General features: G+C 34.3%; 1 long non-coding RNA gene across 1 annotated transcript; it reads right to left on the bottom strand.

Moving 5' to 3' along the window:
- Nucleotides 1-4,643: 4,643 nt before the first annotated feature.
- On the bottom strand, nt 4,644-9,652 carry LOC120356716. Its single transcript, XR_005574112.1, has 4 exons — nt 9,139-9,652; nt 8,506-8,603; nt 5,672-5,786; nt 4,644-4,801 (listed from the first exon to the last, which is right to left on the bottom strand). It is a non-coding gene; the product is annotated as an uncharacterized LOC120356716 (long non-coding RNA).
- Nucleotides 9,653-13,095: the final 3,443 nt, after the last annotated feature.

Here is a 13,095-nt window from a genome sequence, read left to right as displayed (position 1 = left end):
TGAATGCCATATTTTACTTTCCTTGCCCTATTACCATAGGTAAGGAAAGTATAGCTTTCCGAAAAAAATTAAGTTACCCCAATTTCTAAATTTCTATACGTTTCAAGGTCCCCTGAGTCCAAAAAAGTGGTCTTTGGGTATTGGTCTGTATGTGTGTGTGTGTGTGTGTGTGTGTGTGTGTGTGTGTGTGTGTGTGTGTGTGTGTGTGTGTGTGTGTGTGTGTGTATGAGTGTAGGTGCGTTCTGTACACGATATCTCATCTCCCAATTAACGGAATGACTTGAAATTTGGAACTTAAGGTCCTTCCCCAATAAGGATCCGACACGAACAATTTCGAACAAATCCAATTCAAGATGGCGGCTAAAATGTTGTCAAAAACAGGGTTTTTCGCGATTTTCTCCAAAAAGGCTCCAACGATTTCGATCAAATTTATACCTAAAATAGTCATTGATAAGCTCTATCAACTGCCACAAGTCCCATATCTGTACAAATTTCAGAAGCTCCGCCCCATCAATGCAAAGTGTGATTTCAGATTCCCAAATATCAGGCTTCAGATACAATTTAAACAAAAATTTCAAATGGTAAAGATTGAGCATGCTAGTCTTTATCGCCAAATGTGATACCAATTATTAAAAGATTAGATAATAACGGGTACCATGGCTAAAATGAGAACAGCCAATAGAAAAAGAAAGTTATTTGCTACTATATTATAGTATATTAAAGTATTGAAAATTCGAGGTTAGGCTTAAAATACCACTGATCGGCGACCTAATAATCGATCAGTCCATAATGTGAAATCTAGCCAGACCAACTTGGCAAAAATTATTGTAAACAAATGGTATGCAACTGGTGACTTTGGAAGCACATGCATAATCACACTTTGTTGTCATGCTTTGTATTTGGTTGTAAAGGAGAAACAACTTATAAACCCAAAAAAACTATTATCTGTAATGAATATACTTAAAACACCAATGAAAAGAAATTAGAATATTAAGGAGTAGATGTTCCTAGGCGCATGGATACAGTATAAATTTGCATGGACCATCAAATTGCAGTAATCGATGGGCGGCATAGAGCCGATTCAAATGTATTTTATAACTATTTCTATAAATGATAATATTTTATAAATTATTACTACTCAGTTTAGTATTGGATATGGTCCGAAAAAGTATAAAATATTAACCTGAGATATAGGTAATAATCTAGTAGATTGGCACAGACTATTTTATCTCTTTAATGGCATAGTAGGTGAATATTTAAATATATGTAATTTGTAGTCGGAAATGAAAATTGTAGAAATAGAGTAGAACCTGCCCACTGCCTGCCAGACACCACTATGGAACAACACTAAATTTTGTAGAGCACAAGACCCTTTATTACATTGTACTTTTGAAAGACTTGAAGTTTAAAGTCATTAATTAATTTTCATAAGACTTAGTGATGCTGCATTAAAGCAAAAGTCATTTAAACATTTATTATTCCCTTGGAGAGACGACTTTGGCCACCAAAAATCCAGGACAACCAGGAAATTCGGATCACCGCCAACATTTTGTAAAATTCACACCTGAGTGATATTTGTCGAAATATATAAAGTTAGGGCGCCCTCAGTGCTTCGAGTGGAAACAAATATAAAAAGCTAGCTCGTCAGAGAGGTTATAAATATTAAAAATTATTATAAAACATGAGCAAGTCTTAAGAAGGTACAAGAAATATATTTTATTGGATAAGAGTTATATCAAATTTACATATCAAGGTGCACAGCTTAAAGAATATTTAATTCCAATCTTATATATACATATGCTTGCTCAATCATTGATTTTATTTAACAATTTGTAAGATATAATGTAGCTCTGTTCACTGGATAAATTGATTTATCTACTTCCATCAGAGGCCGATCCTTAAGCCCTAAGAGATATATATATTATTGAGGATATACTGAAGCCTATAGAAATTAATATATTATAATTTATGATTTATCAATTTATCATTTTATGACTTTTGGAAAGAAGATATAAAGTAAGATTTTCTAAATCGACAAGCAACAGCAAGTCGATACCTGAGCTGCATACAAATAAATGAATATTATCAATGAATTAAAAAGCACATGGTAACATTTCGTGCTAAAGAGCTAAAAAGTAGTGTACCAGTCTGTGAGTTTTATTTTGATATATTTATTCTTGTATTTATTGTGTGTGTTTGTTTGCTCTATATGCCATATTATCTGGTTTTTAATATTTATTCGTACATATATGTATCAAATTTTTTTTGGTGTATCCTTTATTTAATTCCCTAATACCATGCATGACATATCTCATATTTATTTATCAAATTATCAGTATTGAATTATCAAGAAAGTTAACATCTGATTTTATTCGTAATAGAATAAGCTGGTTTACTCAGCAATATATTGCATTGATAATTAAATCTCTGGGAATAATACATTCCAAAGATTTCTATAAATTGTCCAAGAGCAATAAACTGCAGGAGAGCTCCTGAGTGAGCCTATAAGGATTTTTTCTAAGTTGTATTCTAAAAACCACAACCAGACTTATATATTTTTGCACTCATGCTTTACCGATTGCAGCCAAGCCAGGCAAATCATTATTCATAAAAAAATAACGTCAGATAAGACATGGCGCCCCACGTGAGGCTGGTGATGAGAACAGAGCTCATTAAATCATTATTGAGAGTAAATCAAGACTATATATTGCTGATAATAACTAAAGACAAGTCAATGCATAATGAGATTTGTTGTGAATGGATGATAGATAGTAAGAACTAGGGATGGGTATCGAAAGACAAAACATCGATGTTTTGAACATCAATGTTTTTTTCACCTTAACATCGAACAGTAAACATCGATGTTTAAAACATCGACTCATCGCCGTACATTAACGGATGATACTACGAAGACTATTATACAGAGTATTTCAGAAGTAGTGTCGATCATTCTAGGGTATTGTTCCTGGATGATAGGAGACTACAAATGTCGTATTTGAAGTGTCCAAAACTCAGCTGTTATCCTTATGCTACCATTTTCTTTTTTCACTTAGGAATTTTTATCTCAAATTAGATATTTTGAATAAATAAATACTCAAAAGCATCAGAAACGATGAATGAATAGATTTTTTTAGTATTAATGAAGAGAAATGATACAATGTACAGTATATGATACTTTACACTTTTCTGATAAAAATGATAAAACGAGGCGAAATCAATTTGATTGAACCACAAAACTTCTGTTATTAAGCTTACAGAGTATTAGTTTCTTAGTTTGTATAGATATAACTCAATTATTTGGAAGTTGATTGATTCATTGGTATATTTTTCATACTCTCGAAATACTTAATAGTACAATAAACTTCTAAAGTGACTACAATTATCTGGAGCCATTGTTCCAATCTTTTCAACAGTTACTAACTGGAATTACAGCAATTTTGACTTGTGGTATTCAGTACCAGTCTTTCGAATAATTGAAGTCAGGTTGTGACTAGAAAGATACATCAACTCTATATAGGTGGTTTACAGATTTGTCATCTTCATAGTTAAGTCAGAAACCTATCGGGATGAGTATCCTTGAAGATCTGTCTGGAATTTCATCCTAAGCTAATTTTAGCAATCATTGTTACCCATATCGTATTCATTCAATACCTGATAGTTTTATTTAGGTGATGGAAATTATTAAAGTTTTTATATGGATATCTACACACCTTACAAATCTTACAGTACGAGGACCTCTATTCCAGATCTAGTTTAATTGGTGTTAAACGTATGTTGAGGAAAGCACTTGTAATAAGAAAAAACTGTTTCTTCCAAAGAACGAAGAATCCGACCTCTTATTTTAATTCTTAATAAGTATCTTACCTTGAAAAAGCTACAGAAGTTATGTAATCTTCAAGAGTATCCAACAGTCTCACATAAAAATACAGAGAGCCTAAATGAAAAATTCATTTTAGTTGCGAAAAACATTGATGACCGATGTCTAGGTAAAACCATCAATAAGTGAAAAAACAGCGACAGTAAACTCGATGTTAAAAACATCGATGTTTGTGTTTGAAACATCGATGTATCGATACCCATCCCTAGTAAGAACTTACTGAGGAAAGCAGGCAAGTAAAAAACTACTTTTTGGGAATAAATAGCTTTAAAACAAAGAAGAAATTATTTTATAAAACTTTTATTATTATTGTTGAAACTGTATTTTAGCAAGAACTATATCATTGTTATGGGCCTAAACTGCTGAAATTTGTCTAGTCAATTATATTTCAAATATAAGCCGGTTGGAGAATAATATAAGCCACAGTCTGTAAGCTAGTCAGGAATCAACAACTCAATACATGAATAATATTAATATATTATAAGAACTTAAGTAATAAATACCTGATAGTTTGTAGCGAAAACACATTGCACATAACTATTGGCTGTGAATCCCTCCTTGTGTCCTTGTAAAACACCCATTGCATAGTATTTGTCACTTTTTTAAATTGCACTTGACACACATTAGTAACATGAACCACACTCCCGCAAACTCTGAAGTTTTGTACATGTACGGCAGTTGTTCAGACCCCACTTTGTCAACTCCCAGCACATCAACTCCCACAATGGTGGATGTCAATATGCCACGAGAAAGGGAACCAGGAAGTGTGGGTCAATAGTTTTTGATCCACAAAATCTGCAACCTCTGTCATCCACTCAGATCGACGCCACCGACGCACCGCTGAACCAGAGGATAGCAGAGATCAACATCGAGGGGGGTGAGGAGCAGCCCGCAGATCCAGTATCCCTGGAGGCAGAGTCACATCTGGACGAACACAGTATATTTTCAGATACAGAACTAGACCCTTTAAAAAGGTAATAATGGAGCAACTAGTATATGTTCACTATCATGTTACAAAATACAATTGATATATGATGCAGGAAATTAAAAAAGAAAACACAGCAATTGAAGAGCAAATAAACAAACTAGAACAGGGTATGAAGGAGACAGCGACGCCATACAGTCAATAGAATGGAGGTTAGATGCTATTGATAGCAAAGTAGAAAATCATAGGGAAGAGTTAAAGGTACTGATAAATTTACAAAGGGAAAGTCAGGAAAAAATTACGGCAGGATTAGCAAAAAGAATATATACAGTTACATGTGAATCAAATGAGAGAATAGATAGCCTAACAATACAAACCACTGCACCTATTACAGAATTAGCAACCAGCATTAAAGCTGATTGCCAACAGGAATTCCAAAAACAAATTACAATCGCTAACCAGAATATATCTTCTACAGTAGATAAAAATACTAATAATATCACAGCTATGCACAGTAAACAGACCAGCATGTATACACAAATGATTCAATTACAAAGTAATCTAAATCAGAACACAGAAACATGTAAAGCTTTAAATGGAACTCTACAAATACAAAAATCAACTTTAACACAATTAAATCAAGATATAGAGATTAATAAAACTTCAAGTAATAATCAATAGCAAGTGGCGCATGAGAAAATAATAGCATTAGGAAATCAAATCCAGCAACAACCCCATGGAATTCAAGGGGATTGCATCAATTCAAATGGTATACTGCAAGAACTAGGTAGATTTGATAATACTGACCGCTACCTTCAACCTAAAGAATTTATTGACCAAATAAAACTAGTTCAATCCCTAACACCCACCTCTTGGAATATGTGGCGACTTCGATTAAACAGTTTGTTGAGCGGTGAACCTCTGATGTTCTTCCAGATCCATAATCACGAATTCAGGACATTAGACAAATTCAGTGCAGCTTTCCTGGAACAATATTGGAGTAAAAATAGACAAATGGATACACTAGCCAATATCATTGCTTGTGAATATAATCCTAGGACAGACAACACATACATCAATTTTGTTACTACAATTAGATTGAAAAATGCTCAATTTGATGAGCCAATAAATGATTCTGTTTTAGCAAGTTTAATCTTAAAAAAGCTACCTTTCCAAGTTAGAATGGCACTCACCACTCAACCAATAACCGGTTGTAAACATTTGATAAACCATCTATATGGCATACAATCTGTGATGGCAATACCAAATCATCGGTCAGATCAATCATATTCACAAAATCAATACAATTCAAACATCAATCAGTACACCAGCCAAGCTTATGAACTGGTACCATATGATCACTCCCGACCTACCCCTCATTCTGAATGTTGCAACGATCAGAAACAAAATAATAACTGGAATAATAGAAGTTTTCAAAATCGTCCAACAAACCATTATCCACAGCAAACCAATCGAAGAAATTATTATGATAGCCGTGATTGATTGAACACTAATAATGGTTATGTTAACAATGATTATAAAAGAAATCATAAACCGCCAACACAACAAGTTAGCACAAATCACACCACCGAACATGCAACTATAATAAACCCACAACAAGAGCATACTGATCATAGAGGCAATATATCACCAAACACAGAGAAGACTACATTTAAACAATTATGTCTACATTATATCCCCAATATAACACATACAAGCTCAGAAAAAATAGATAGAGAAAATAAAGATACTTCAGCATCATATACTACTTTTAGAAATGACTTACCGGAAATACTACTGGAAGAACAGAAACCAATACAAGGCAACCCACCACAAAAAACTGCCGCCCACCATGCACATAAAACAAACCGCAAACAACTACCCCTATTACGTATACTGTTCCCCACCAATGATCCATTACCGCAAGAGGAGCAACCTGCCACTGAGGAACACCAGAATGGAGGACAAGGGACCACCACCATGCATCCGCGCACAGAATCTATGCACCCGCATCAATGGACACCACCGAGGCATTCCAAGGACACCAAGAGGGAGTACCGAGAGGACGGCATACAAGACCGAAGGGGTGCCCACCGCAAGGCCCGGAGACGGAAGCACAAGAGGAGGACACCGGATGACAGACATCAGGATAGGGAGGACAGACTACAGGACCAGAGGAGCATGCATCGCAAGGCCCGGAGGCAGAAGCGATGAGGGAGGAACCGTGCGCGCCGATGGAGTCCACATGTACGTTTCAAACGCCCGAGGAGGACACCGAACCGACACCTAGGAGGACAGGAAGGGACCACTCATGCACCCACATCACATATGCTTTAAAGGCTATGATCAGCAATGTGACTGGAAAAAGGGATCATATAATTGCGGAGCTGCTTACGAAAATACTATGGATTCATGCATGGGCAACAAGGAAGTGGATTACCAAAGGAGATTGATGAGGGATAAACGGTGACTAAGAAGATTGTAAGAAATAAGAAGTAATGTAAATAAAATGGAAGTACCTGCTATTTTATGATGAGAGGTTATATTATTAAAGAGATGATAAATGTTTTGATATGCTGTGTAATGTCTGTTATGGCTGTGATATTAATAAAAGAGTGTTGTGGATATGATGAAAAATATTGTATTGTTATTATTAGAAGAATCTACTATTGATGATTGGAAAGCTAATATTATGAAAATGTTTATTGTTGTAAGCATAAAGATTCATAATGAACCGAAATCAAGAATATTAAATGAAAATGAGAGGAAAAATGTATTAAGACTACAGGATGATTGGGAAAAGAACGAATTGAAAGGACCTACCATAATGAAGCAAGGAATTGTTTAAAAAGATACATAAGATACCAGGAAAGAAAAATCAGACTGCCGACTTTCTATCCAGAGAAATAGATGCCACATATTGTCAAGATACCAACCTGAAATGTTTTGCAGTAAAGAACAAAGAAAGCCTTCCATACCCCCCCAATATCCAACCACGAAATCACATTGCCGTACTGACCCCTGAGAAAATATGCATCGCACAATATGAAGACCCAAAACTATCCTGGATCCGTGAACTAATGGAGGAAGGAGCTACTGAACCGCCCGACTACCTGCGACAGTACACCCACTACAAAGGATTTATGTTCCACCGACCGGCTAAAAACAATAATTATGACTGGCATATAATAATTCCCGCAAACATAGAAACAGACTTGATAGAAGAAGCCCACAAACGTATCGGACATTTTGGAACAACGAAGACCCTCCACATGCTAAAAGAAAGCTGTTATTCCAAGAACATGCATAAAAAGGTGGCCAAAATAATAAAAGCTTGCGATATATGCCAGAAAGCCAAATATACGCAATACCACATCAGAGGCAAAATGAATCCTATTCTACCTAGTACACCATTGGAATTAATATCAGCAGATATATATGGTACATTACCTATGGACCATTACCTATGGACCATTACCTATGGACCATTACCTATGGACCACATTACTAGGAAAAGAGATACTATCGTTCTTAATGTATTTTCTCAAAATATACAATGTTATTTCCCATAGGTAAATTAACAGGAGAAGCCTTGGCCCAATGCATAACAGGAAGATGGACTAATGAAGTAGGAAAGCCTAAACGCATCCTATCCGATAATGCAACCTATTTCTGTAGCAAGCAGTGGAAAGAAATACTTTACCTGGCTAATATTAAATGGTCAAGAACTTCTTTTTATAACCCCAGAGCTAATCCTGTGGAGCGACGTATGGCAGAGATCTCTCGTTTTATGCGGACATACTGTAATGAAAAACATCAACAATGGGTTAAGTATTTATCATTTTCAGAAGAATGTTACAATAATAGCCTAAATGAAAGCACTGGTCATACTCCTTATGAAATCATGTTTGGCAAAAGAAATGATACATTTATTGGAAAATTAATTGATTTTTTAAGCTCAGAAGTAAATAAGCCAAGAAGCTCTAATATCCATCATCTAGTTAGATTAAAACTAGAACAAGCGGCCAATAATAGAAAAAGATATCATGACCATGCTTACAAAATATTATTGTATAAAATTGGAGATGAAGTTTTAGTAAAAAGCCATCAACTATCAAACGCCTTGGGAAAAGTAACAGGTAAATTCTTTTTAATTTATTCAGGGCCATTCACTGTTGTAGCCATATTGCAACACAACACAGTCCATTTGCAGGAGAAAGAAGATATGCACACTGTCTGGTGGGAAAATGTAGCCAATATTAAACCATATCATAGAATTTGAAAGAAAATATGATAAAAAGTCAAACATAAACAATATTATTGACCAATTACTGACCTGTCTTAATAAATTCAATATTGATGAAGCGCCTTGTGTCAACAAATCCGATTTTTGATTCCTTTCCAACCGATAGTGGCCTATAACAAACAAAAGAACAATTTTTAATTATGTATTTTCTACTAAGCATTGTATGAAAAAGGGCACAAGAGGGATAGGAAGAATAAAATATGTGAATTACATTAAAATGTGGAAATTGTAACAAATAGGTAACTCAGCATTGCTAGAATAGAAGCTAGAGAATTATGACATCAAAAGGCAGAAATCTAGAAACCAGTAAAATAGTCAAGACCCAACTAGATCAAAAGTATGTAGCCCTCAAACATATGTTTATGAAAAAAGCTATATATATGTTATTTGATGTATCTATTAATGTTATATATATTTATTTATATGTTTAATATATTATCATTGTTAATACCATGTTGTTACCAAAAAACCTCTATTGAAACGAGTTACCATAGGAAGCCTAAACCAAATGTATAGCAAAAAGAAGAATTGTACCTGAACATTGTTAATATTAGTGACCTAGAAATTGTAATGAAGTATGAGCCCCAAAATACTCGAAAGTATTCTTGAAAGAGATTTATTGTATGAGAATAAAATGTTTATTGTATGGAGGATAAGTTGGTACCACTGCAAGCGGCAGATTTGAGAGTATTGTACTATGTTCATAGAGAGAAGAAATATTTAAGATGTTGTATTTCTGATATTTTTGTGTTGATAAGGAGGAATTTGTTATTGTTTTGATGGAGATTTAAGGGAGGCGTAAGCAGATAAGGTCTGCAAATTATTATGATATTTGAAAGTGTTTTTTGGTGGATATTTATAGGTTATGTTGATAGGTTGAAGGAAGAATTTGTATTAAAAATATTGTTGTTTCTCAAAATATTTTGAATTCAAATTCGGGGGCACGTGTAACATATTAAAATCTGATGGGCAAGCAAAATCCCTATTTGGAAGAATTTTATAGGTCTGAAGTAAAATAGCTAGTCTATTATCGCCAAATGCGATAACAATTATCAAAAGATTAGATAATAACGGGTACCATGGCTAAAATTAGAACAGCCGAATAGAAAAAGAAGGTTATTTGCTACTTATATCTCTATACAGTAGCCTCTCTCTCAACCGGACACCTTTTAACCGGACATCGGTTTAACTGGACTACACTCACGGAAGTGACATCTCTTTACCGAAAATAATTATCAGCACATCGGTTCACCAGATGGATGGCAGGAAATGGAAACTGCTGTTTCAACTTTTCTCGTGGGAAAGATGAGCTGAGATTCCTGACTTAAAAAAGAGGGGGTTGTTGGACTCACATGTTGTTGTGACTCAGGTCTTGGAATCCAGTCGCAAGGAAATGCAATGTACACTGTACAGTACAGTACTTTGCACCTGCCACGAAAATAATGGCTGTTTGGTTTTAAATATTTCAAAGTAAAAAGGCTTAGCAACTAACTTATTTCTTGTGTTTTGTGTTTACAGATATCATAATAAAGCGTCTAGTTTTATTATTTTTACGTAAAAGTCATTATGGCTTATAAACTACAAAATATGCGTACAATTAACGACTTTTAGGGAACGTCGGTTTAACCGGAAAACGTTATCGGACTGGCCTCAGTCCCGATGAGTCCGGATAAGAGAGAGGCTACTGTACTTATAAAAGGCTAAGCCCCGACAGACTGAAATCACACCACAGCCCAAACTACTGAGCCTAAAAACTTGAAATTTTGCTTATGGTAGCCTGAAAACATCCACTAAGAAAGGATTTTCAGAAAATTGCCCCCCTGAGGGAGCTGGGGCCCCCCAAAAATTTTGTACTTTTTAACCGCTCATTGCACAGCAAAGTCATGAGGAACTTTTTTGTTCAGCTACAAAAAAAAATCAGATCTATGCAGAAAAATTTCGATCAGGAGCTGAGGGGGGTCCAGGAGAGGGCATTTTTCAAAAAAATTGATGTAAAATCACACTACAGCTCAAACTAATTGTCCTACAGACTTGAAACTTTGCACAAATATTCTTCAAACATGCTAGACACGCACCAAGAACGGATTTCGAGATATTTTGCCTCTAAAGGTTTCAAAGGATGAAAAAGGATCCTATCAAGTAAGGTTATGAACATGGTAAGGTGAGTGCCATGTGGAAATGAGATAATTTATTTATTGATGACATGTGATATTCAAACATATGTTGTATCATTGGAAATAACAAAATATTGGTAGAAATTCAAAAAAGAACATCTGTTCTATTATTGCTTTCTACCTGATTCCACTCAACCTCAATAATATTGTTCTGATAATTGATAAATATGTTTGATAATATTATTATTATTGATATAATAAACGTATTGTTTTAATAATTAATTAGTATCATTAATATAATAATAGTATTGTTTGGTAATCAATAAATATTTTATTTTCACAAACTCTGTATAATTTATAATGGTGAATGTGAAACAGCTGCATCAAAGAAATTATCTCAAAAACATATGTTTAGGAAACCCATAGTTTTGAACTTCATTTTCCTGATGCATTGTATAAGCCTACACGTGGCATGTACTATTAATTCTTCAGCTAGAACAGTTTTTTGAGACTGCTAAATAAACGTCTACAGTTTTATCAATGCTGTATCGGCAATATGAAAACACATGGAGTTAATATGTATTAAAATATAGGTGTTGATATCTACATGATAATATTATTCTCTACAATTTTTATTTAATTAAAATTTCAAAATTATTCAAGCTTTTTGTGTAGTTGAGAAGTTGATATGTGGTAATTATTCATATTGAATGAAAAAGACTAAGAAATTGTCAAAAAACCACTGATTTATTGTAATTAGAAAAACCGGTTTCGGTTATTACACCATTGTCAATCTCTGATAAACGTATAAAATAAAAGTTTATCAGAGATTGACAATGGTGTAATACCGAAACCGGTCTTTCTAATTATCAATAAATCAGTGGTTTTTTGACAATTTCTTAGTCTTTTTCATTCAATTATTCAAGCCTTGATAGAATGATTGACTTACTGTAAAGTCAGTCGAAAATTTAATATTGAAATGAGGGGGTATTGGCAAGCTGAACAATAAGTAAGGTCCTATGCACCATTTTTGATATTATTTCTTCAAATGAAAAATGAGTTTTGTGGGTTGTCAAAACTCCCCATGAAAGATAACTATCATTTTATCCTATCTTTTAGTAAAATAACAATGATTCCTGCATTGAATAACATCTATCTTGCCAACAAGAATTGAACTCTTTGTGAATTTAGATATGACCTACACTTTAGATTTATATAATTCTATTAAAAAATTCATGGAAATTGAAGTACTTTTTTCAGTTAGTTGATGAAATTGATTATCAATAGAGGAAAATGATTATAATTCTATCAATACAGAATTAGTTGAATAAATTGTCAATGTACTGAGTTCTTGGTCAACAATAAATCAATATTGGTATTTATCCAATCATTATTTTTTTCAGAAGTTATTTCATTTGAAATAGAAAATATTCATAAGCTCCTATCAATCTTAACAATGAATTCTTCAAAACATGAATTTGATCAAATAAACAGTTGCCCAAGCTTCTGTATTCATGTTCGCATGTTTTCCACTTATGATGGATAGCCAAAATATTGTGGAGCGAGCTGCACAGCGAATTGTAATCGTGGGCTCTGATGGGCTGAAAAGTTGAGTGTTCGGAGTGAGGTAAGGCGAGCAGTTAGAACAGAGGCCAGCGGCACGGCGAATGGTTCGGAGTACGGTATGGCGAATGATTAACAGCTAACTGATTTTTAACATTATGAAACATATGCTCTTGTTTGTTGAAAGGCAAGATGTTCAGAGGAATGCACGGTTTGCTGCGCGGTTCGAGGTTTGGTTTGGCATGTGTGAACGCACCTTTAGTTGTTACAGGACATTTATACAGATCACAGGCCAATGCAACATATAATC

This window comes from Nilaparvata lugens, unplaced genomic scaffold (genome assembly GCF_014356525.2).
Source record: "Nilaparvata lugens isolate BPH unplaced genomic scaffold, ASM1435652v1 scaffold7659, whole genome shotgun sequence".
Taxonomy (NCBI): domain Eukaryota; kingdom Metazoa; phylum Arthropoda; class Insecta; order Hemiptera; family Delphacidae; genus Nilaparvata; species Nilaparvata lugens.
The sequence above is the reverse complement of the archived record's forward strand: the minus strand, read 5'-3'. Positions and strand labels throughout refer to the sequence as shown.